Source organism: Neoarius graeffei, chromosome 13, assembly GCF_027579695.1.
Source record: "Neoarius graeffei isolate fNeoGra1 chromosome 13, fNeoGra1.pri, whole genome shotgun sequence".
In the NCBI taxonomy this organism is placed as follows: Eukaryota; Metazoa; Chordata; class Actinopteri; order Siluriformes; family Ariidae; genus Neoarius; species Neoarius graeffei.
In genome coordinates this window covers 58,972,964-58,998,541 of record NC_083581.1, presented here as the reverse complement: position 1 = coordinate 58,998,541, position 25,578 = coordinate 58,972,964, and the positions used below count along the sequence as shown (strand labels likewise).

Here is a 25,578-nt window from a genome sequence, read left to right as displayed (position 1 = left end):
CATTGAACAGAGGTGGGTGTCTATGACATCAGCCGCCCACAATGCAGCCATCAGCATTCTGATTCGGATTCTATGATGATCCATGAGAGAATAAATACTGGATACTCCCTAGTAGTCAGACAGAACTGAGGATGCCTTTCGGAGGAGAGGCGAAATGTTTTCAAGAATCGTCAAGCAAGTCCAGTTGCTCTCTTCAACCAACCACAGATTTTACAAAGAGCAATGTCTTTGTTTGTTTTCAACCTTTGAGGTGTTGAAAATTTATTACTGAAAATCTGGCAGAATGCTCTATTAAAGAAAAGATATAAAGAAAATAGTCTTTGTGTGTGTTGTGAAGTGGTTTGAAAAAATGAAATCGGAATCAGCCAAAATCAGTATCGGCAGGTCACACTCCATTGAAAATCGGAATCAGCCCAAAAAATTGCAATCGGTGCATCTCTAGTAAAAACTAAACTTTAACTTCAATTTTGGTGAGTAATTTTCATAAATTTAAAAGACAGGCTTTCCACCAACATCAAGCCCAGCAAACGAATGGCCTGCCCTGTAATGTAAAGTTGGGTCGAGGAATGAAACCAGGCAGGGTTCTGGGAAAAATTGTTTTAGCTGTCTTCTCTTAAAGAACTTAAAATAATTTAGATTGAACTGAATAATCTCAAATGCTTCTTGTAGCTTTAAAATAGTCCCAGCAGGTGACTCTGAAGAAAAAATACTGTGTGTTTGAACGCTGCCCGCTGTAAACACTTTGCATACACCCCAATGACCGACTCCACCAACCGCCACGACACCACCGCGCACGATTCCCTCATCGGCACAGTGGAGCACCACAAATTGCTACCTGGTCTGTGGGAAACACTGAATGTGTCCACATACCAACTCCAAAAAAGCTGGGATAAGTGATTCCTTGTTTGAATAAAAGATTTTATCAGACAAAATTTGAAACCTGCACGTCAAATATAATATTTTGAATTAGGGTTGGGCGGTATTACGGTAAGAAGGTATCCCGAGGTATCCAAAAGTACCAACGGTATCGGTCTCATTACCGTCATTTTAAAAAAATATATAATATCTAAATAAATATGGAGTACGAGGTCATAATATAAAATAATAAATTGAAGATCATCCCAAATAACTGTGTGATCGTATTTTCACTAATTCTATCAATTTCCTAAAGAAGTTTTCATCGCGTGCAGGGTTGTTTATGTCGTTACCATGGCAACCCTGCGTGACATTTTGGAGTCTGACAGAAAGCTTCGCAAGAGACTGAGAGCGGGGGTGTCATGGCTCAGATGGCTAAGGCACCGTACCATAAATCCGGGGACCCGGGTTCGATTCCGACCCGAGGTTATTTCCCGATCCCGTCTCTCTCTCCCCTGCTCATTTCCTGTCTCTCTATACTGTCTTATCTAAAAAAAAAAAAGAGACTGAGACCGCGGTTGAAAGATGGCAAGTCAAGATAACGAGTTAGTGGCAAAAAAAAAAAAAACCAACATCGGCAGTGTGGCAGTATTTTGGTTTCAAACCAAACGAAAAATCTAATATGTCCCCTAAGGCACACCATAGCCTGGGGTACTCCACTTCCACGAGATCTCTCCAATGAGTTGTGTTTTGAGTAGGTTACATGAGTAACAACAAGGTAAAATAATATAACGTATGACATTTGGGATGTGGGTAATAAACGTTTGAAATGTCATCTACTGAAGAAACGGAAGAAAACATCGTAGCGTAAACCGTTAGGTTTCTGGTGGGAATTAGCAATGCGCTTGCTATCTTTGTTGGGTGTGTTAAACCGTATGGATTTAAGTGGAATAATTGTAAGGAGTTATGTGATCAAGACAACGTTTTAAGCAAGGTAAGGCCATTTGATTATTAATTTCCCCGCCATGGCATGACGTGGGCCCATATGATTTTGCCTTGTGCAGCTATCACGCATTTGAATTAGGTTCGCCTCATTTGCGCTGAAGAATATGGTTTATTGCGCAGTCTAAACGGACTTGGGTGTTGGTTGATTCTTTTCTCTTTTTTTTATTTCCCATGCTTGAAAGGGTATGATCCTGCTCATCGTGTACTTTTTTTGATGGAGTAGGTGAAATAGTGCTGCAAATGGCGTTTCAACGCAGACATGTGTAAACGACAGTTGAATGCTATTTTCAAGATGAAGGAAGAGTTGCGTGATGCTTTGAAATATCTCTTAATCCATTCATCAATGCACAAAATTCGCTTTGCTGCTTAATCCATACCACAATGCACACAATTCGCTATGCTGCTTTTAAATAGTACATTTGAGGCATAGGCGCACGTTACACAGTAGGCCGAAACAAAATATTTTTTTCTCGGTAATACCGTATACCCCGGGAAAACACAGAGACGGTTTAAAGGTATCAAAATTTGGATACCGCCCAACCCTATTTTGAATGAGAAGTATCATTCGTTTTTTATTTATTCATTAATATGGAATATCAAATGATGAAGAGTTCATTGCATCATAAAACATGTGAACACATTTGAAGGTAGCTTAATATGCATGCTCTTAGAAAACGCTCATTCTGCTTTATTTCTGGTCATAAATATGTGTTACCAATAACTGCTTTTATAATACATAGGGCCAAATTACTCAATTCTGATTAGTCAATCAAGGAGGGCTTTCTTCTTTAACACGGGGCCGTATTTCTGAAATGCTATTGGCTAGTTCGTCGCTTGGTCACAAAAATTAGCAAATTTTGTCAACAAAATGGCTGACTCGATCTTCCGGTGGCGTGAGAGTTGAGATGACAGCGTAAAATCTGAGCTCCTGTATCAGCTTAGCTTTTCCCACTCAATATTATAAAATTCATTTATTTGTTTTCAAATTCACTTGCAAGAATGAGTGCGGACAAACTCAAGGAAGCAAAGACGACTACGAAAGCGCGAGAAACTGAGGGAAAGCTGGGAGATGGAGAGAAACACGGAGGAGCACATGGCGGGGATGAAAACCTGGACACAATTCGAGAAGCAGTGAGTGCAGTTGTAGCTAAAGGAATGGAAGTCCTAAGAACCGAGCTTAAAAAGGACCTCCGAGAATTTAGTAAGTGCTTTAGAGAAGATATTAAAAAGCAAATGGACGAATTCACTTCCGAAATACATAGAAAACTCCAAGATGTGACAAGTCAGATTGAAGATGTTACCGAACGGGTTGGAGAGATTGAACATAACATGGCGGATGCAGAGCGGTGGGATATTGCTGTTAAGGATACGCTAACTCAGTTGTTGGCAAACCAGCGAGCGTTGCAGGATAAAGTGACTGAGATAGAGGGGCACGCGAGACGGAACAACATCAGAATTTATGGAATACCAGAGGACGCAGAGGGTACTTCTGCAACAGCATTTGTGGTGAACATGATCAAGACGCAACTCAGTGAGGACATTGATCCTAACTGGAGCAGTGACCTTGGGATAGAATGCGCTCACTAGCGGCTAAACCATCCGCTGACGCTCCACCACGCTCAATGGTGGTTCGCTTCCTCCAATTCACCGTCAAAGAAAGAATCCTCTACGCAGCTTGGAAGAAAGGTCTTAGCCACAATAACCAACGAGTCTATTTTGACCATGACTATGCCGAGGCTGTGCAAAAGAAGAGGAAGGAATATGCTCCTATTAAGAAAGCACTGAAGGAACAGGGGATACGATTTCAGACTCCAATGACCAGAATGCGAGTTCATCTGCAAACCAGCTCGGTCACATACTACAACGCGACACAAGCAGCAGAGGATCTGAGAAGACATGGGCTCAACGTAGGCAAGGTCACATGAGAGAAAAATGCGGAGGCTTTCAAGGAGGAAACGCTGGCCAAGCTGCTACCCTGGGAGGTGATTAACAAGACTCGTTCCAGAGGGGAAGAATTCCAGCAACAGGTGAGAGAGAGAGACTACAGGAATATCGCAGGAACGATAAGGACGCCTCAGAAGATGAGAACCACTTGCCTCAATAGTCGCCTTTTTTGATCATATTGGAATAGCTGATACTGGTGCATCGTCAACAGACTGCCACAAAACTTTTCCGTTTTTGCGTCAGCTTGCCGAGGGACCCTAGCCTGGGCCCGCTCATCCTAAGCGTGACGCAACACGAGGGCCTGTTGCGAGCTTAGTCTGGCCAGGCAAGCTATCTACAGCTCTTCCAAGCTCCGGAAAAATCGGGAACCAATCAACTTTGAGCATCTCCAACGGCCCTGGGTAGAGGCGTGTTCAAGGCACTGATGTAGTAAAACTGTGACCAGAAGCCATAGATTGTTTATAGAATCTATGCCGGAAGCGCTTCATTTACGCTTCCGCATCTATTACGCATAGATGCTGTATTGAAAGCATTCAACGGGAAGTTCTGATTGAAAACGGAGCAAAGAGCAGCCCTGGAGGTATTTATTGAAAGGAAGGACGTTTTCGCCTTGCTCCCGACCGGCTTCGGTAAGAGTTTAATCTACCAGTTAGCCCCGTCGCGTCGCATACGTCAGAGGAAAGAGTGATGTGATTGGTTTAAGCTTCGTCACAGCCTTTTCTGGCTTCGACCAGTAGCAAACTGAGGCATTTCAGGGAGGCGGGTCAACCACAGGCTCTGGGAAACGGTTGGGCTTAATATCTTGGCCAGACCAATAGCTCGGAGAGCTTTGAAGTCGCGTTAGCCAGGCTAGAGGGACCCCACCTAGTGGCAGTTCCCTCACTTTTCCTAAAGGTGATAGGTCACCTTTCTTGTTGGAAGCCCTGTTCATTTGGTTGTATTATAGTTATAGTTCCCTTATTCCTTTTTCTTGTTTGAGGTCTTGGAGTGTACAATCACAGGATACCAATGATAATATGAATGCATTATCAATATTATAATATATTGTCATGGAATGTAAATGGGCTTAACAATCCTATAAAACGTAGCAAGATGATAGCCAAGGTTAAAAGGGACAGGGTAAATATATGGGCCTTTTCCACTACCCTTTTTCAGCTCACTTCAGCCCAACACGGCTCGCGTTTCGACTAGGGCTGGGTATCACCAGATACCTCACGATACGATACTATGGCGATATTTTGCCCACGATAACGATATTATCACGGTACAGCGATTCAGCGATAATCGATATATTGCAAGAAATTTCAACCACATCATGATATCTGTGTCACTGAAGAAAATCAGAATTTATTGACCACTGTAAAATTACATTTCACATACATAACTACACACTCTTGCCAGACATATATTTGTCTCTATTCCACTGCTGGCAAAACCAAGAGTTGCTTCACTACAACATACAGAAAATTCCCATTTCTGTGCTAGTATTATCAACTTTTCTGTAAGCATGGACACATCAGTGCTGCTTAACAAGCAGAATCAAATTGTTTTATGAAAACTTAAAACTTGCACTGCAGACTGCACATACATTTCAGTGCTAACACTAATATCAATTTGTTCTTTGTAAACTTGAGAACATATACCTGAGAACATTTAACTTGTGCTTAGTACTTGTGTAAAGTTTAATCCAAACCTGTACTGTGAGCACACATTTCAAAACTGCATGTTCTTCTTCAGGAAGAGCAACTGGTCAGCATGCTCAGAGGTGAGACAGCTCCTCTGAGAGCTGATTATGTCACCTGCAGTAGAAATTGAATATCTAATTGGAGCGAAACAGGTTTTGCAAAGTGCGTACTCTTTGTCCAGCTCACTGTTTTTTTTTTTTTCTCCTTTCCTTTGGAATCCAAAGTGCCTCCAAACATCTGCCTTAAAGTTCGGCGGCGTCTCTAGGTTTACGTTAACAGCCATGCTTGCTTGTTTTTTTCCTCACTGCAACCACCGGGAAAAAAAAGAGAAGACGAAGTGTGCCTTGCAGTGAGGTAGTGGCACAGCGACACCTTGCGGAGCGGAGGTGCGGAAGTCGTACTGGATTTACAAACCCGTCTGAAACATGATTTATTACTTGAAAAAAATATCGATATTCATATTTTGAGTATCGATATTGAATCAGAAGACAAAGTATCGCGATATATCGCCGTATCGATATTTTTGCCCACCCCTAGTTTCGACTACCTCAGAGCAGCACGACTGAGCTCACTTCAGCCTTACTCAGCACCCAAAACTCGCATGGTTTTGGAGTGGGGCTGAAGTGAGCTCAACCGAGCCGAGTGGGGCTAGGGGTGTGAGGAGACACTCCCCTGTGCACTGATTGGTGAGGAGGAGTGTCCTCACATGCCCACACACGCCCCGCGAGCACGCTGGGATCTGTAAACACCGTAAACCCGGAAGAAGAAGAATTACGACAAAGAAGAAGAAGAAGAAGAAGAAGATCAGAAAACTAGAAGATGGAAGACCAACCCAAGCGAGGAAAGGCCAGCCAGTTTATTGTTTACTATCCGGGTCGTGAGACTACCGCTTAAAAGGTCACCGATGTCACTGTTTGCGCCGCCTAACGACATCACGTGACGTCCACCCACTTTCGCTAACTCCACCCAATGTGTCCACCCACTTCCAGCCAGCACGGTTCAGCGCGGTTGTAGTCGAAATGCAACCCCAACAGCCCCACTCAGCTCGACTCAGCCCAACTCAGCACCGCACGGCTCAGCCCAACTCAGCCGCGTTGGTAGTGGAAAAGCCCCAATAGTGTTTTAGCAGGAAACCCATATGTCTGCAGATGAACGTGAAAAATTTAAAAAGCTGGGTTTTAGAAATACCTTTTTTTCATCATACAAAAATGGCAGGAAAAGGGGAGTAGGAATACTAATTTCAAACTCAACCCCATTTGAATTTGTTTCTGAAATAAGGGATAAAGAAGGCAGGTCTGTTCTGGTTAAGTGCAAAACAGATCAGCGAGAAGTGACTTTATTTAATTTCTATGCCCCTCCAGGGAGTGAGACATAATTTTAAAAAAAAAATTGCAACAGAGACATATGGAACGCTTATTTGTGCTGGTGACTTCAATGTACTCCTCAATCCCTCTTTAGATACCACTAATAGAAATAGGAAAAGAAACCCCACAGAAAAACTAATTAATAAGGCCCTAAGAGAACTGGGACTAAATGATGTGTGGAGAGCAATACATGGCTCAGAACCTGGGTACACCTTCTACTCTGGGAGACATGCAACTCACTCAAAGACTAGATTATGTGTTTATGTATAAGAAGGATCTGCATAGAATTCTCATCTCATCTCATTATCTCTAGCCGCTTTATCCTGTTCTACAGGGTCGCAGGCAAGCTGGAGCCTATCCCAGCTGACTACGGGCGAAAGGCGGGGTACACCCTGGACAAGTCGCCAGGTCATCACAGGGCTGACACATAGACACAGACAACCATTCACACTCCCATTCACACCGACGGTCAATTTAGAGTCACCAGTTAACCTAACTGCATGTCTTTGGACTGTGGGGGAAACCGGAGCACCCGGAGGAAACCCACGCGGACACGGGGAGAACATGCAAACTCCACACAGAAAGGCCCTCGCCGGCCCCGGGGCTCGAACCCAGGACCTTCTTGCTGTGAGGCGACAGCGCTAACCACTACACCACCGTGCCGCCTCCAGACAATAACTGAGTTTCTAAATTCCATAGACCTCCCAAACATTGGTACACAAATCAATGAAAAACTAACTCAATCAATAACAAGGGAGGAGATAAATGATGCCATTTCAAGTCTGAATAATAACAAGTCACCTGGTGTGGATGGATTTCCCCCAGAATGGTACAAAACCATGAGAGAACATTTGGTACCCCTTCTTGACACATGCTTTAATTTAGGGGTCGACCGATGTGTTTTTTTCAGGGCCGATACCGATTATTATGGAATTGGGATGCCGATAACCGATATGTGCAACTGATAAATGTAAACATTATAATTCACATGAAATTAAACATAGCACACACTGACACAGACCTTCATATCCATGAAATGTATGTTTAATTGTAAAATTGAACATGAAATTTTGTGCAGGGAGATGCCAGCAGCATTTGTACAATAAAGTCAAACATTAGTTAGAATTAGAGCCCTGCACTCCCGCGGGAGTCCCGCGGGACCCGCCGCAAAGCAGTGCGGCGCGGGACAAATTTTGAAAGCTCATTGCGGGCGCGGGCGGGACCGGAAGTGCGCATATGCGCGCGCGGGCGGGCGGGAGCGGGAGTGCACATATGCGGCGCGGGTGGGAGCGGTGATAAGCTGCAGTCCCGCTAACTAAAAACGTGCTTGAAATAAAATTTATAAATTATTAATTTATGTCTATCATATATAATTTGTGCTGGATATTTTATTTGGCATTAATAAAAACATTTTAAGATGCCTAAATTTGCAGAGAAAGTCAGATTGCCGGATTGAGTGAGAAATAGTATCTTAAACTTGCCATTGACCACCCTAAGGGGAAAGCCTTTGATCACTCTAGTGACTCGCAATTCACACCCAGCTAGCAAGAGAACCATGAGTGAATTGATTTACTTGTTGCGTTAGTCTACAACTTTAACCAGAGAGACAGGTTACACAGTGACGGTAGGCTTGACTCAATGCTATCCCAGAAATCCTTCCTGTAATATGCAAATTTGGCTGTCCAATCAGAGGCGGCCAAATTTGCATATTACAGGAAGGATTTCTGGGATAGCATTGAGTCAAGCCTACCGTCACTGTGTAACATGTCTCTCTGATTAAAGTTGTAGACTAACGCAAGCAAGAAACCAATTCATTTCTTTTGCTAGCTCTGCTTTGCAATAAAAATAAAAAAAAAACATTGGTACAAAGCAAGCCCATTCACTTTTTTATGCTGATCAGAGAATTACAGTGGTTTCTCATGTGATAAAAATGTGTGATTTGCGATTAAATATTTTAATCGTTTGACAGCACTTATTAATTATTAGAGATACTACATGCTGAATTCAGAAATAAGGTAAACAATAACCAACGTGAGCTGTAGATATTTATACTCAAATCCACTCAAAGTAGGGGGCGGGGCACCATCACGCTGTGTCAAGACAAGAACTTTCCTGAGAAATAACGCGAACGTCTGCATCATGCGCGATTTGCGGGCGGGAGTGGGACAAAATATGGCAGGCGCGGGCGGGAGCGGGACTGAAAATCATAATTCTTTGCGGGCGCGGGCAGGAGTGGGACTGCACAATGCGGGTGGGAGCGGGACTGAAAAATCCGACCCGCGCAGACCTCTAGTTAGAATAAAATCAGAAATAAAATAAAATAAATATTCACCAATAAAAAAAAAAAATCACTCTCTACTATATTACAGCTCACCATTTTCAGTGGAAAATAAATGAAAATACACTCTGGATTCTTTTACACTAAGAACTAAGTAAGACTTACCAAGTAGTTTTTAAATAACAAATCAAGTGTAGGGAGCTGCCTGCAGCATTTTTTAAAAAGCAAAATCAAACATAAAGTAGGCTATCACTCCCTATTATGTAACAACAAGTAACCATCTACATTCTAATGCTTTTAATGCCCAAGCCTAATATTCCCAATTTAGGAGGATTATATTGTAGTGAAGGAAGCACAGTTGCTCTGCATGTTAAAAGGAGCAGCTGCTCCTTTAAGAGTCTGTTCAGAGAACGGAAGTCGGAGTGAGGGGGCGGCTTGAAACAGTTCACAGTGGTTAGCTACACGTGTTGATTGGCTATAGACCCTTTTCAGTCACGTGACCTTCGTAAACGCGACCGCCATTTTGGACATGTAGTGGACTTCGGCTCGAATCGGTTTGAATGCGAGGAAGGCGACAAACATAAAAGAAAAAGGAGCGAGATGCAGAAAACTGTATTTACTAGTTTACTGTAATTATGATCTGGCAGCTACTTACACCGGATCCAGTGTAAATAGCTGCCGCGAGCTAGCTGCCGGAGCCGCGCGCTTCCCGGCCGGGGCCGCGAGCTAGCGCGCACGCTTCCCGGCCGGGGCCGCGAGCTAGCGCGCGCGCTTCCCGGCCGGGGCCGCGAGCTAGCGCGCGCGCTTCCCGGCCGGGGCCGCGAGCTAGCGCGCGCGCGCTCCGGAACCTCGGACGTTGGCTCCGGCAGCTACTTACACCGGATCCAGTGTAAATAGCTGCCGCGAGCTAGCTGCCGGAGCCGCACGCTTCCCAGCCGGGGCCACACGCTAGCGCGCGCGCGCGCTCCAGAACCTCGGACGTTGGCTCCGGCAGCTATTTACACTGGATCCGGTGTAAATAGCTGCCAGATCATAATTACAGTAAACTAGAATGGAATGTTAACAGCAATGTAATGCCTTTTCTGGCTAATTTTATTCGTCTTACCTCCAACAAAGTGGTCACTACACAAGCGTTGGTATGCCGCTATCCATCTTCTCCGTCGGTCAGCATCTACTGGGATCCGATAAAATGATAACCCTTGCCTTGTTTGTTGATGGTTACTACATCCAGGTGCACAACAATATAGTGGCATGATGGAAGTCTTGCTGAAAATAAACACTTTCTTTGCTGCCGTTCCTCAATGTTGGCTGTGGTAAACTACTGGTAGTACATGTCCAAAATGGCGGCCGTGTTTGTCGTGACGTCACGTGAAAAGGGTCCATATCACTTGTGCCAAACAAATCAGATGTTGTGGTGGGCGGGACCGTGTTCTTGAACTCAGAGAGGCGAGTGCAGGAAAGGACGTACAGGGACAGTCGCGTTAGGAACGAAATGGCTGCAAAAAGGCATGTTATCGGCATATCGGTGGAAATTATGGCCGATACCGATAACCCTAAAAATGCAGAATATCGGCCCGATATATCGGCCAGGCCGATTATCGGTCGACCCCTACTTTAATTATATATTAGAGGACGGAGCTCCCCCGCAATCTTGGAGAGAGGCATTCATATCTGTCATCCCTAAGGAAGGGAAGGACAGGATGGATTGCAAAGGGTATAGACCGATCAGTGTGTTAAATGCTGACTATAAGCTCTATGCAACAAAGAGAATGGAAACTGCAATGCATGATCTAATAGATGAGGACCAAACCGGATTCATTAGAAATAGACAAACACAAGATAACATTAGGAGATCCCTCCATATTATTGAAAATATTAACAAAACACAGTCAAGGGCCATTATTTTAAGTTTAGATGCAGAGATGGCCTTTGATAGCCTAGTAAACTAGACCCAACCGCCTAGCGGCCAAAAATATTTTTGCCTAGCGAGTGGGTCTAGCCTCGCACCATATAAACAAAAACACCCCGGGCATCAAATCGTGCCCGCCAATCACAACGCAAGGTTTTTGTTTGGATTCTTTGTGCGGGCTTTTGCAGGAGTGACGACAAAGCTGCGCGACGCTGGAGAAAGCATAGCAGGAAAGATGGCTACGGGCTAGTGAACAGCGCGCGTTTGACTCCGCTTTGGAATCAGTTTTAGAAGAATTAGACTTGGAGTTTTCGTTGAAACATGAGCAGGAAGAGGCTCTCCGCTCATTCCTTTTCAAGAAGGACGTTTTCGCTGTTTTGCCGACCGGCTATGGCAAAAGTCTGATCTACCAGCTGGCTCCGCTCGTAGCCAAAAGGATGGACTAGTTTGTGCAGTACGAAGAATTAATAAACAGCTTTGAAACATTACTTTTTGATTGTTTCTTATTTTCCCGTTATTCTAAATTTAAGGGAAAATTATTTCACCAAACACCACTAAATAAAAACTCTCAAAAACAGTTTAAGCAAACCCTTGAAAAACACTTGGAAAAAAATGTGTATGTGGTACAGACTCCAAACTTGTGGTCATTATCTCCAAACTTCTTAATATCTAGAACCTGTTTATTAATTAATACGCATTTTGAAAAATTATTTATTTCAAGGCCTCCCCCACTGCTTTCTGTCGCTCTGACTACGTCACAGTCACTGTTGCGCTGATTGGTCAGAGCGTTGGCCTATACGCACAGAGACAGTTTGAAAGACAGCGGTTTGTTCCTCCTACCCGCTTCGGAAATGTCTACGGATCGAGGCCAGACTAAATATTCACATTTAGTCTGGCTTGCCAGGCTAGGCCTTTGATTCAGTGGGATGGAATTTTCTTTACTTAGTAATGAAAAGATTTGGCTTTGGGAATAAATTTAATCAGTTGTATTCAAGCACTCTTTTCCTCCCCAATAGCTAGAATTAAGGTAAATGGCAGTCTTTCAGATCCTATTAGCTTGGAGCGAGGATGTAGACAGGGCTGTCCTGCCAGCCCCAGTCTCTTCAACCTGTTCATTGAGCCTTTGGCCCAGGCCATAAGACAGGAGGCAAAACTGACAGGTATCTCCATTGGAGGAGAGGAATACAAAGTAAGCCTATATGCCGATGACGTACTTGTCACATTGTCTGAACCAGCCATTGGCCTACCTATTTTAATGGATATGCTGGAAACATATGGGAAATATTCAGGTTATGTTCTTAACACTAATAAAACTCAGGTTATGCCATCGGTGGTGTAGTGGTTAGCGCTGTCGCCTCACAGCAAGAAGGTCCGGGTTCGAGCCCCGTGGCCGGCGAGGGCCTTTCTGTGCTGAGTTTGCATGTTCTCCCCGTGTCCTCGTGGGTTTCCTCCGGGTGCTCCGGTTTCCCCCACAGTCCAAAGACATGCAGGTTAGGTTAACTGGTGACTCTAAATTGACCGTAGGTGTGAATGTGAGTGTGAATGGTTGTCTGTGTCTATGTGTCAGCCCTGTGATGACCTGGCGACTTGTCCAGGGTGTACCCCGCCTTTCGCCCGTAGTCAGCTGGGATAGGCTCCAGCTTGCCTGCGACCCTGTAGAAGGATAAAGCAGCTACAGATAATGAGATAAGATGAGATGAGGTTATGCCATTTAATTTTGCTCCCACACAGGAACTTAAAACAAAATATACGTTCAACTGGAATTCCACCCAAATCAAATACTTAGGAGTATATTTGACTAAAGATCTGTCTCAGTTATTCCAATCTAATTACAACAATGTTAGTAAAAAAATATATGAGGATCTACATAGATGGAGTCTCCTCCCCCTTGACTTTGGCGATAGAATTAGATCAGTTAAGATGAACATTATGCCCAGATTACTTTGTCACTTCCTATAGACATTCCTACAAAACAATTCAGAGAATGGAATAAGCACATTTCATTATTTGTATGGAATAATAAGAGGCCAAGAGTGAAATTTCCCACACTCCAGTTACCAAGGGAGCAGGGGGGCATGGCACTCCCATCCTTAAAGGACTATTAGACTACGTTCAGACTGCACCCTGAAACGACCCATATCCGATTTTTTTGCCCATATGCGACCTGTATCCGATTTGTTATTGACAATCTGAACGACACAGATCCGATTTTTTTCACATGCGACCCAGGCCGCTTGGATATGTGGTCCTAAATCCGATGCATATCCGATATTTTCACATGCGACTGCAGTCTGACCGGACAGGTCGCATTCATGCGACCTACACGTCATCAACAAGAGACAAACGTCACTATTCTGCGTTGGCTAATCCCGCCTCTTTGGTGTAAAACAACAACATTTGTACAGTTTTCAGAATTTAAATAGACTTTTATAGAATTGATCAAGCTAATGGTGGATTTGGTAGGGACCTGGATGTTGATCTGTTAGCCTGATTAAATAAAACAGTTTCTATAACTGATTTATAACTTAAACCATCCTGTATTACAAGATTATAAGATTGTTCTGGAAATTTCCAGTAATTTGACACCTTCGGTCTCATTAGTCTGCTGCCCACATTAATCAGATTGTGTGAGTTCCGCCGCCGCCACAAAAACCACATCGCCAGGTCTCACCTCATCTCCATGCTTTACTTGCAAACTTGAAGAGTGCGCTTTTTTTTTTGTTTACGTATTACGTAGATGTGCTTATTATGTGTCAATTTGCGCATGCGGGACACTTTTGGGTCGTTTTCCGTTCATATTGGAGATCGCATACAAGTCTCATATAATTGGTAATGTGAACGGCCTAACAAAAAAAATCGGATTTCACAACAAATCGGATATGGGTCGTTTCAGGTTGCAGTCTGAACGTAGTGTTATATATCAGCTCAGCTAAGGCCACTTATATGTCTATGCAACCCATCTTATAAAGCTAAGTGGAAAGACATAGAGACATCTTTAACAGATGTCCCATTACAATCATTAATAGGTTGTACTGACAGGGATAAGGCAAGACCACAGACAGAGAGTGACTGGGTGAACTTATCATTGAAGATATGGCTTGAAATTGTTCAACGCTATCAGCTCCAAAGAGAGGTAAAACTACTCAGTTGGCCTGCTTATGACCCTGACTATAAGCCATCACTGTATGATTTCAGATACAAACAATGGGTTTATCATGGTATCACATCTCTATGTACAATAGTTAAAGACAGAACACTCTATAGTTTTGAACATTTATGTAAGGTCTATGGGTTGAGGAGACAGGATTTTTACAGGTACTTGCAAATCTCTGATTATTTCTGTAAAGAGGTTAGGGACTCTGACCAGAAAGAATGGTCTAAGGTTGTTCGGTTGTTTACAACTGCAGGAGCAGTAAAAGGACTGATAAGTAAACTGTATCGTGCTGTCACATCCCTTAAAGGTCCCATGGCATGGTGGTTTGTTGATGCTTTAAACGGGCTCGTGGAGGTTTCCGGATGTTATATCTGCAGCCTTTCTCGAAATGAACCCTCGGCACGTAGATATAGCCTCCTGGGAGAAAGCCCCATTTCAGCGCTTTTCCCAGTGCGTCGTTTTGCTAATGAGAAGCAGGAGGCGGGGAAGGGTAGAGGGTGGGGGCGGGTCTTATCATTAATATTCATGACATGTAAACGTGTTACCTCTGATTGGCTAACAGCACTGTGACGCTACCTCCAGTGGGTCAGAACAAGCGGATGTGGGTGTCTTACTATGGCGAGAGAGAAGGAACAAACCGCGAAGGGAAAAATACCGCGCGCTGACGTCATTAAGGTGCGACGCGAGGAAATAAAATAAATTCAACAAATGTTTGGGTTTTTACTGAACAAACAAACAAATAAAATGAACGAGTGACTTAAAAAAAAAGAATGTGGGTGTCTTTGTAAAAACTGTTTTGATTGGCTATTATAACAGAGCATGCTGCATGCTTTTTGGTTTTGTAGCGCAGAGTACCTGGCTAACTGCAGGAAGCGGTTAGCTGCACAGCTAATGTAGCCATTGCAAGGCTAACGTGGCACCGATTTTAAAACACGGCAAAACGACTTAACAGTTATACACTTACTTGTTCGGTGTTTGTTGCTGATGCGGCAGGGATGCTTGGTACAGACCCAGGCTTCAGTGACAGTTGATGTGCAAAACCTGCCCTGTACTGTCCCAAGTTGTGGAAACATTCATCAGGAAAATGCTTCTGACAAACATACACCGTCTTAGGTAGACTCGACGGTGTATTATTGAAGTAAATAAAATTAAGCCACTGCGTCTTCAGGGGCTCTCCCATCGGCAGTAAAAACAGACTCCTTTCTGTGTTGTCACATCCATGTACAGCGCAATTTCCATGTTTTGCTCGCTTAGGTGATGCCATGTTGTGTCCTCTATGGTCTCCTCACTACAACTGGGCGGGCGGGAATCGGGGGGGGGGGGGGGGGGGGGGGGGGGGGGGGGATCATCTCCCTTGCTGACGTAGTAAAGGGAAGAGTTTATCAACGCGCCGTTTTGACGCGCCATTCTCAAATGTTGGGCATAGTTTGGTTTACACATTATGAAATTTCTAGCCACTGGGGTGACTTAAGGTCAGAGGAACTCATTTTAACGTTAAAAAACCTCAGAAAGTGAAAATTTCATGCCATGGGACCTTTAAGAAGGACTCCACAGAATACGTGAAGCAACGTTGGGAAAAAGAACTGGACATTGTAATAACAAAGGACATATGGATGAACGCTTGGAAAACACAGTCGACTACTACTAACTCATTGGGGTGGAGAGACTTTTGCTGGAAGAATCTGATTCGCTTCTTTATAACTCCTAAGCAAAAAGGCAAACAAACAGACACTCTGCTGAGATGCTGGAGAGAATGTGGAGAAAACATGGTGGACCATGCCCATATATTTTGGTTGTGCCCCCCCATCCAGACTTACTGGAGGGAGGTGACAGAAGTCATTGATAAGATTTTGGGTTTTAGTGTGGATGCAACATTCATTTATCTTTATTTAGGCAATTTTCCTGAGGGATTGGACAAAGATGATGAGTATCTCCTAAAAATTCTGGTGGCTGCAGGGAAGAAGGCAATTACTAAATATTGGCTTCAGAAAGACATCCCTACTGTGGGCACATTTGTTGGCATTGTTAAACATTTAAGGCCAATTTATGCTGACAACGCAGTCCTCGCAGACGGCGTCGCAGATGGTGTCTGCGTAGCCCCCCCACCTTTGCAGACGCTCTGCACGCACCTCCCAAAAATTGTGACCACCGCAGAAGCCTCGCAGACAGCGTCGTAGACAAGAGGGCTCTGATTGGTCCACTCTACATCCGCTGTACACGCACTTCCGCTTCCCTACTTTCCCGGTTTGGTTTGTTTTCACGACCGCCATTTTTAAAAACACGAGCGAAGATGGAGCAGCACGAAGAGCGGTTGATCGAGGAAGTGAGGAAGTACGTACATCTATACGACTCCAGTTCTAGTCATTATAAGTAACCGGAGGATAAACACTCCACTAACCACACCCACCAACTACTCTTAGCGATTTCGCGCCCCCTTGCGTTGTGCCGGTGAATGACATCGCGCACGCCTATTACTCCCCGCTCAACGATAAATTACAACTGTCTGCGAAAAGCTGTCTGCGAAAGCCTTGTCGCAAGAGCATGCAGAGGCCCTTACACCTCCTTGAGCAGATGACCCATTCCCTACGGCTCCAAAAAGAAATTGGAGAGAGAAGGTGGGGGAAATGGTCCATTTACATGAATGACAGAACCAACAACATAGGTTAATCAGTCATGTACTGACCGTGATGTGCATTTTCTTTGTGACCTCAAGTTTTGTTTTTTTTTCTTCTTTCTCCCCTGTTTTCCTCAATGTTGTCATTGTGACAAAAATACCATAAATAAAAAGTTACAAAAAAAAAACCCCAAAATGGCTGACTCTGCAATGCCGCGTTTCCAAATACCAAAATACAAAGTGGTATTTGTAATTCCTTTTAGATCAAGCACAGAGTTTTCTTGCATTTAGCAATCAGCTTTTGTAAAGAAGTTCCAATAAAATTTCGTAAACCACTTTCAAAATCCTCGTGTCGTGTCGCCGTGTCATGATGAAAGATGCTTTAGAAACTGATTCAAATGTGCAAGATAGTCTTGCGCCCTGATTGGTTCAGAAAACGTGAATGACAAATGTTGTGAACTTGAATGGCTTCCAAAGTATGAATTTGGCCCTGGATATTATAAACAAGTAATCGTATGGTTCCTCGTAAAGTTAAGGATTAATTTCATGAGTGATTTCGAAGTTTTGAAATTTTCAAAACTTCAAAATCACTCGTGAAATTAATCCTTAAATTTTACTCGGGCCCCATACGATTACCTATACTTATCTTCGTGTTTTGTGTTTGAATCCTTAGGCAAAGTGTGACTTCTTGATGTAGTTTGGACATAAAAAAAAAAAAAAACCTGCTAGCAGCTTAGTAATAAATGTATCACAGAAATTTCTGAAATGACAGATTGTGAGCTGAGTTCTGGAATGTAGATAAGCTATAAATATTCTCAAGTTCTGTAGCAATAGTGTAAAATATTTCTGGCTTTTTTATGTTCTCTATGTACTTAAATGTCTCATTTTAAACTTAACTTGATAATATCATGTATATGTGATTTCTATTCACATAAAGTTAGTAAACGGGTAATTTTTAAAAAAAATACAGATGTTATAATGGACTTAAGTGATACGGATACAGGTAGTCGTCGACTTACGACTGCGTTTGGTTACAACCGATCTGGTCGTAAGTCGGCCTGTGTTAAATGAACGCAAGTATATTGTGATGTGTAATGATATTGTAATCATCTTAAAGTCTTATTTAATCAACATTTTCTTATTTCATTACCTTGGCTCATTATTTGGTTTAAGTCAAACACTGCATACTACACTGCGTACAGTACAATTCGTTTAATATGTGCAAAACAAAAAATACGAAATACAGGTGTGAAAAATAGAAAACATTTTAGTTTGAAACACACCAAAATACAAATGTAAAACATAGCAAAATACAAAATTTAGTGACCGCTGGCATCACTGGTGCTTGGCTGTGGGTCGTCTACGTCATCATCAGCTGTTGCAGCGCTCGGGCTGGTGGGAGCATTTGCTCGTTTCATAAACCAGGAGCTGGGGCGGAAACTGAATGACGGAGTGCGCGGGGGAGCGCGAGAGAGACTGCGCATGTGTCTGGAGCTGGGGTGGAAACTGTATGACGGAGTGCGCGGGGGAGCGCGAGAGAGACTGCGCATGTGCCTGGAGCTGGGGTGGAAACTGTTGTGCGTGGCGAGAGGCGCTGCCGGGAGCTGGGGCGGAAACTGTCATCCGCTCAGCTAGCTCAGCTGGGAAACACTTGCCAGTCATAACCAGATGGTCGTAAAGTCGATCGGACGTAAGTCGACGACTACCTGTATATGTTTTGGTTTTTTTACGTTTTTACATGCGATATTTAGCATTTCCTTTTTTGGTGAAAATGGTGATTGCTGACATTACAAGAAGTAAAAATAATTTGGTTGGGATGTAAATGAAGGGTTAATACTGAGAAACCAGACTTGGCAAATTTTGCAAAGTAGGTTACATAGAGTGGTATGCAAAAGTTTGGGCACCCCTGGTCAAAATTGCTGTTACTGTGAACAGTTAAGCAAGTTGAGGATGAAATGATCTCCAAAAGGCATAAAGTTAAAGATGACTCATTCCCTTTATATTTTAAGCAAAAAAATTTTTTTATTTTCATCTTTTACATTTTCAAAATGACAAAAAAGGAAAAGGGCCCGAAGCAAAAGTTTGGGCACCCTGCATGGTTAGTACCTAGTAACACCCCCTTTGGCAAGTATCACAGCTTGTAAACACTTTATGGAGCCAGCTAATAATCTTTCAGTTCTTACCTGGGGGATTTTCACACATTCGTCCTTGCAAAAGGCTTCCAGTTCTACAAGTTTCCTGGGCTGTCTTGCATGCACTGCTCTTTTGAGATCTATCCACAGATTTTCAGTGGTGTTTAGGTCAGGGGACTGTGAGGGCCAGGGCAAAACCTTCAGCTTGGGCCTCTTGAGGTATTCCATTGTAGATTTTGAGGTGTGTTTTGGATCATCGTCTTATTGTAGGACCCATCCTCTTTTTAACTTCAACTTTTTTTTACAGATGGTGTGATGTTTGCTTCCAGAATTTGCTGGTATTTATTCGAATCCATGCTTCCCTCGACCAATGAAATGTGCCCTGTGCCACTGGCTGCAACACAACCCCAAAGCATGATCGATCCACACCCATGCTTCAGAGTTGGAGAGGTGTTCTTTTCCTGGAATTTGGCACCCTTTTTTCTCCAAACATACCTTTGCACATTGAGGCCAAAAAGTTCTATTTTGATTTCATCAGTCCACAGGACTTGTTTACAAAATGCATCAGGCTTATTTAGATGTTCATTTGCAAACTTCAGACACTGAATTTTGTGGCTAGGACACAGGAAAGGTTTTCTTCTGTTGACTCTCCCATGAAGGTCATATTTGTTCAGGTGTCGCTGCATAGTAGAACAGTGCACCGCCACTCCAGGGTCTGCTGAATCTTTCTGAAGGTCTTTTGCAGTCTCTCATCTCATTATCTCTAGCCGCTTTATCCTGTTCTACAGGGTCGCAGGCAAGCTGGAGCCTATCCCAGCTGACTACGGGTGAAAGGCGGGGTACACCCTGGACAAGTCGCCAGGTCATCACAGGGCTGACACATAGACACAGACAACCATTCACACTCACATTCACACCTACGGTCAATTTAGAGTCACCAGTTAACCTAACCTGCATGTCTTTGGACTGTTGGGGAAACCGGAGCACCCGGAGGAAACCCACGCGGACAACATGCAAACTCCGCACAGAAAGGCTCTCGCCGGCCACGGGGCTCGAACCTGGACCTTCTTGCTGTGAAGCGACAGCGCTAACCACTACACCACCGTGCCGCCCTTCTTTTGCAGTCAAGCAGGGGGGTTTATTTGCCTTTCTAGCAATCCAACGAGCAGTTCTTTCAGAAAGTTTTCTTCATCTTCCAGACCTCACCTTGATCTCCACTGTTTCTGTTAACTGCCATTTCTTAATAACATTACAATCTGAGGAAACAGCTACCTGAAAACACTTTGCTACGTTCTTGTAGCCTTCTCCTGCTTTGTGAGCATCAATTATTTTATTATTCAGAATGTGAGGGAGTTGCTTAGGCTGCTGGGCCATAGAAGGTTCACGCTGCACGCTGCATGCTGCACGCTACACGCGTGTAAAGAAAAGTGGACAAACGTAGCATGACTTGCTCTGGGCCATAGAACGGCGTTCACGTTGCACGCTGCACACTTCACGCGTGAAGCGTGAAATGAACATGCACACTTTTTTCTAGGCGTGAAGACGGAAATTCCAGTCAATGCATGCGGTCACCGCCGCGCCAGCCAATCAGAACGGGTCTAGGGAGATAACGCTATGCTTTCAGGGGAAAACTTCAGAAAAAATATAATTGAATGGTATAATTGAAAAATAGTTCTTCATCGGGATTGTCAAGCAGATTATAGAATGTTCGGTGAAATTCACCACGGGTTTCTCTCAGAAGGAAGTGTTCTCGGCTCCAAATTCTGTTCCTTTTTCTCTTCCTCTGTCTCAGTAAAAGCAGAATGAGGCAATCGTCATCATCCGAAGAGTCCATATTGTTGGTTACTCGGTCAAAGTAGAACAGACGCAACACGTGAACATCCAAGCATGAAGTTTAATGGCCCAGGGTCCGGTTCTTCACGTGAACGTGTAGCGTGCAGCATGCAGCGTGCAGCGTGAACCTTCTATGGCCCAGCAGCCTTAGAGGAGCCCATGGCTGTTGATTTTAGGGACAAGTTTGAGGAGTCTGAGAATTTATCCAGCTTTGAAATCTGCATCATCTGACCTTTCCTAACGAAGAATTTGAACAAGCCACAGCTCAAGAAGCTAATTAAGGCCTGGAACCTTGGTAAAAGTTACCTGAGAACTCAAATGTATTGGGGTGCCCAAACTGTCGCCTGGCGTTCCTTTTCTTTTTTCACTCTCCAAATGTACAAAACAAAAATAACACACAAATCTTGCAGAAAACGCTGAAAAGAAACGTCTCGTCTTTACCTTTATGCCTTTTGGTGATCAGTTCATCTTCTGCTCACTTAACTATTCACAGTAACAGACGACATTTTCAGCAAGGGTGCCCAAACTTTTGCATGCCACTGTACGTATGCTCCCTGACTATAACCAAACCAAGACTTCTAAGTAATATTTCTGTACATTCATCTCTGACTTTCTTTCTTAATATAATACGAGCACCTCTTTTCTTTCAAGACTAGTAGGATCTGCATTAGTCCACACTACACTCTATTACACCAATAATAAAGCCACATTCTTTATACCATATAATTTAAAAACAAAAACGTAGGGCCTAATGCTCCCCTTTCCCCTACTTTAGAGTTTTGCTCATGGGATGTCAAAACATTTATGTCTCACATCTTAAAGACAGAACCTTTTAAATCACAAGGACAGGAAATGTTCACATACTAAGCTGTAGAATCCAATACCATCACAGCTGTAGTGCAGCGGTTAAGAGAATAATTGTTCAAATTATGATAAAAGTACCAAACTTGGACCAAGTACAGCCTGAACCCTTGTCTTCCACATAAGGGAGAGCTTCACCAGAAATTTGCATTATTTCAGGGGTAGATTAAGGCTACATCCACACGACAACGGCAACAAGATGTTATTTAAAAATATATCACGTCCAAATGGGCAACAATCAGTAAAATATCAGGTCCATATGGCAACGCAACGCTTGCTGAAAACGATGCAATACACATGCCACACCTCTAGGGGCGCTGTAAGATGGTCCCTTCGGAGACACCAGAACAATAGAAGAAGTAACGATGCATGCGCATAAACTATTATGCGCGAGACTTCATATTAGCCACAAAGTCAGGAAAATCTGTTTGTAAAATTACATTATAATGACCAAATACAATGAAAAGTATTTTTCCAGTCTCACCTGTGAAAGGTAATCCCATGTGATCTCGTTTGGACAGAAAACCTGTTGGTACAGTTAAACGCAGCTAATCTTTATTCTCCGCTCTGACCTATCCAAAATGGCGGCGAGGATGACGTATGATTCTACGCGGAAGGCGGCGTCTTCAATGGTCCGGAATAAATTGAATGATACACGTTGATAGATTAATTTGTTGTTTCTCACCTGTGAAAGGTAATCCCATATGATCTCGTTTGGACGGTAAACCTGTTGGTACAGTTAAACGCAGCTAATCTTTATTCTCCGCTTTGACCTCTCCAATATGGCGGCGAGGATGACGTATGATTCTACGCGGAAGGCGGCGTCTTTAATGGTCCGGAATAAATTGGATTAATTTGCTCCTCTACGCCCTTTTTGAGGAATGTATTGTCGGACTTAAATCAACATCTGAAGAGGTGAGATCGCTCCTTTTTTCCCCTATTTTTGCTGGCGGGATTGCACCATTACACAATAAATATTCACAGTGAAAATATTTTGTAAGCGCGTTTCATGAACCAAGTTATAGGATTTGTTGACAACTCGCATCGCAATGAGAAGATCATTGGCACTACTGGTGTTAAGAATCAGACCATTTCATAAATGAATATTTTGCTGTAGAGCTGCAGTGTTTGTACAATTGCATGTTTTTGCTTCACTGTCACTATTCTGCTTCTTGCATTACTACTGTGAACTAACACTGAACATAATAATAATAATAATAATAATAATAATAATATCCAAGCTCGTGTTTCACTCTCGCTAGTGCTCTGTAAGGCTTTTTCCTGGTGATATTCGTTACACTTCTACCCGGCGTGAAGCACTCACAGTCATGTGGTTGTGACGTCATCATAAACAAATCCGTTCTACTCATCCAGACGACTTCACAACGGCAACGTTGCCAGATCTTTCCACTCTGGAACCCGTTCTCAAAAAGATTGCGTTTTGGGCACCCAAAACGCCGGTGCCATGTGGACGCCAGGCCTAAACGATAAGCAATTGTATCGGAGTCACCTGAATCCGTTGCCGTGTGGACAGGGCCTAAGTATTAAATATTGGGTATCGGTTAATATGTTAAATATTATAAAAATAATTTAACACTGTGTATATAGCCAAATTGGTGGCCTATTTTCCCTTCAAGTGGAAGACAGCTATTGATTAGAGGGATTTTAAGCATGTTTAGCTAAAATAATAGTGGTTCTGCAGCATAAATACTTCAAAATGTACACAATTTAAACTTTGAATATACAGAATACTTAACAGTTAAGAATTATACCATATCAGTAACATTTGGCCTACATTATACATGGCTGTTCATCCAATCGTTGCACAATTTATAGCTGTGTAACTTAAAAGTAACAATCCTATGTCTTTTTCATGTATTTCACTCTTTAGAGTATTGTCCTTAAACATTAAATTTTGATTTAAAGGGTTTCAGTTTATTGTTATACTTCTTGATCTCAAATATGATGTTATTCTTAAGGGCTGGTTGAACCATTTTCTGTACAGACTTAGCATAATAATAGAAATGGTTCAATGCATGTTATTCAGTCATAAACAGATGTATTCAGTTGTAAGTAGGTTTTTTTTCAAGTATAGACATTGAAAGAATGTGATACAAGGCATTAGAGCTCTTAAACTGTGTTTATACTGTTTTGCCAATTCTTTGTATGTCATTATTGTTCTTGCCATCTTAAACTGTAAGTGTTTAACTGTTTTGCTAATAATACTGTATTGTTTATGTTATTATGGTTCTTACCATTGCACTGAAAAAAATACATGCTTTAACATTTAGATTCAAAGTAATGATTGTAAAATGTGAGACAATACCTGCATTATGCAAGCTAGTGTTCCGCTAATTTATCATTACTGTAACTACTGTCAAAGATGATTCATTGATTACAAACTTGGCATGTACTTTTTCTAGAAACATAATAGTGGTAGTATCCACTTTATGAGAATAAATATTGTCCTTTGCATTCATAATGATGATGCTTATATATGTTCCAACATGCTTCACTAGTGTATAAGATGTCCTTTGTTAATTCCTTGAATAAAACTTTTGAACGGCAATTAAATAATTGGTGTGCTTAGTTACTTTTTTTCTGAAAGTTTAAAATATTTTTTTATTGGTCATTTCTACATTGTCAACACTTTTTAAGTATTTACAAAGTAGCCCTGTTTTTGTCAAAGAGATAGTTACAAAATAAATACACACAATGCATATTTCTTGCTAAAAACCGAGTATCCTAAATAAAACATTGAATCCACCCCCTTAATCTTTTAATTTTTGCTGAAGCTCTCCTTTTTCTGCTTACCAATGGTCTTGGCTATGCATCTGCAAAATTTGGTACTTTTATCACAATTTGAACAATTCTTCCAAATTTTCTCCTTAACCGCTGCACTACTGTGCAGAAAATGAACTTTGAGACCAAATATTAGCAATTCCAGCAAGCAAATAGTCCAAATACAAGCAAGCCTCAGACAGGATCTGGGAATCCAGAAGCTTGTTCAATCTACTGAACCTAAACAAACCTTTATATTACAGGCAACGAGGTATAAAATGATATAAAATGCTATAAAATAAACATGTCATTTTCAAGTCCATTGATGGATAGTGAATACAAGGATAATGTAGACGTTTATAGGGTAAGTTCTCCTACCTCACTTATCGCATTTTCCTCTCCAATGTAAAAAAAATAACAAAAAAAAACCAGAAGACAGTGGAAATACTAAGTTACCATAACTGTTCCTGTACCTTCACGTACTCTAAATAACTCCTAATAATGAATCGACAACATCTCCACTCGCCACATTCCACCATTTAACCTGAATACCAAATAGCACACTACTCCCTCTTTCAGTGCACTACATAGAATGAGGAAAGAGCGGCTTCTCGACCTAGAACAAGTGCACTAAATATCCAATAAGAAGCCGTTTAGAATTCAGCCATGTGGCTCGTGCAGCTGGTTCGCTCCAGTGACGTGTACATGCAGTGCATGCCGGGATACACTGTGACTCTGGTGGACTCCTGTAGTTACTCTGAATTATTTATCAGTAACAAATTACTAGGTGTTTTCCAGCGGGATATTTTTTTGTTTGTTTGCTCATTTTGTGGTGTTTTTTCTTCTTTAAATAATAACCATAATTCGAAATATAACATACACAAGTGTAGGCGGTGCCCTACAAGCAACAGGAAGTTTCTCTTGTGTTTTGGGGTCAATTTTAATGTTGCCAGGTCTGCATTTTTCACGCAAAATCAGACTGCGTGGACCCGTGGGGAAGACAGAAGACAATATGGTGTCTTATCTCATCTCATTATCTGTAGCCGCTTTATCCTGTTCTACAGGGTCGCAGGCAAGCTGGAGCCTATCCCAGCTGACTATGGGCGAAAGGCGGGGTACACCCTGGACAAGTCGCCAGGTCATCACAGGGCTGACACATAGAC

The 25,578-nt window shown here is 42.6% G+C and overlaps 1 protein-coding gene across 1 annotated transcript in view; it reads right to left on the bottom strand.

Moving 5' to 3' along the window:
- slc35c2 (solute carrier family 35 member C2) overlaps positions 1 to 24,977 on the bottom strand; it is a 74,905-nt gene extending 49,928 nt beyond the window's left edge. The window contains exon 1 of the mRNA XM_060938195.1: positions 24,794 to 24,977. The gene's annotated coding sequence lies outside the window, so the exon portion shown is untranslated. The remainder of the gene's footprint in view (positions 1 to 24,793) is intronic.
- Positions 24,978 to 25,578: the final 601 nt, after the last annotated feature.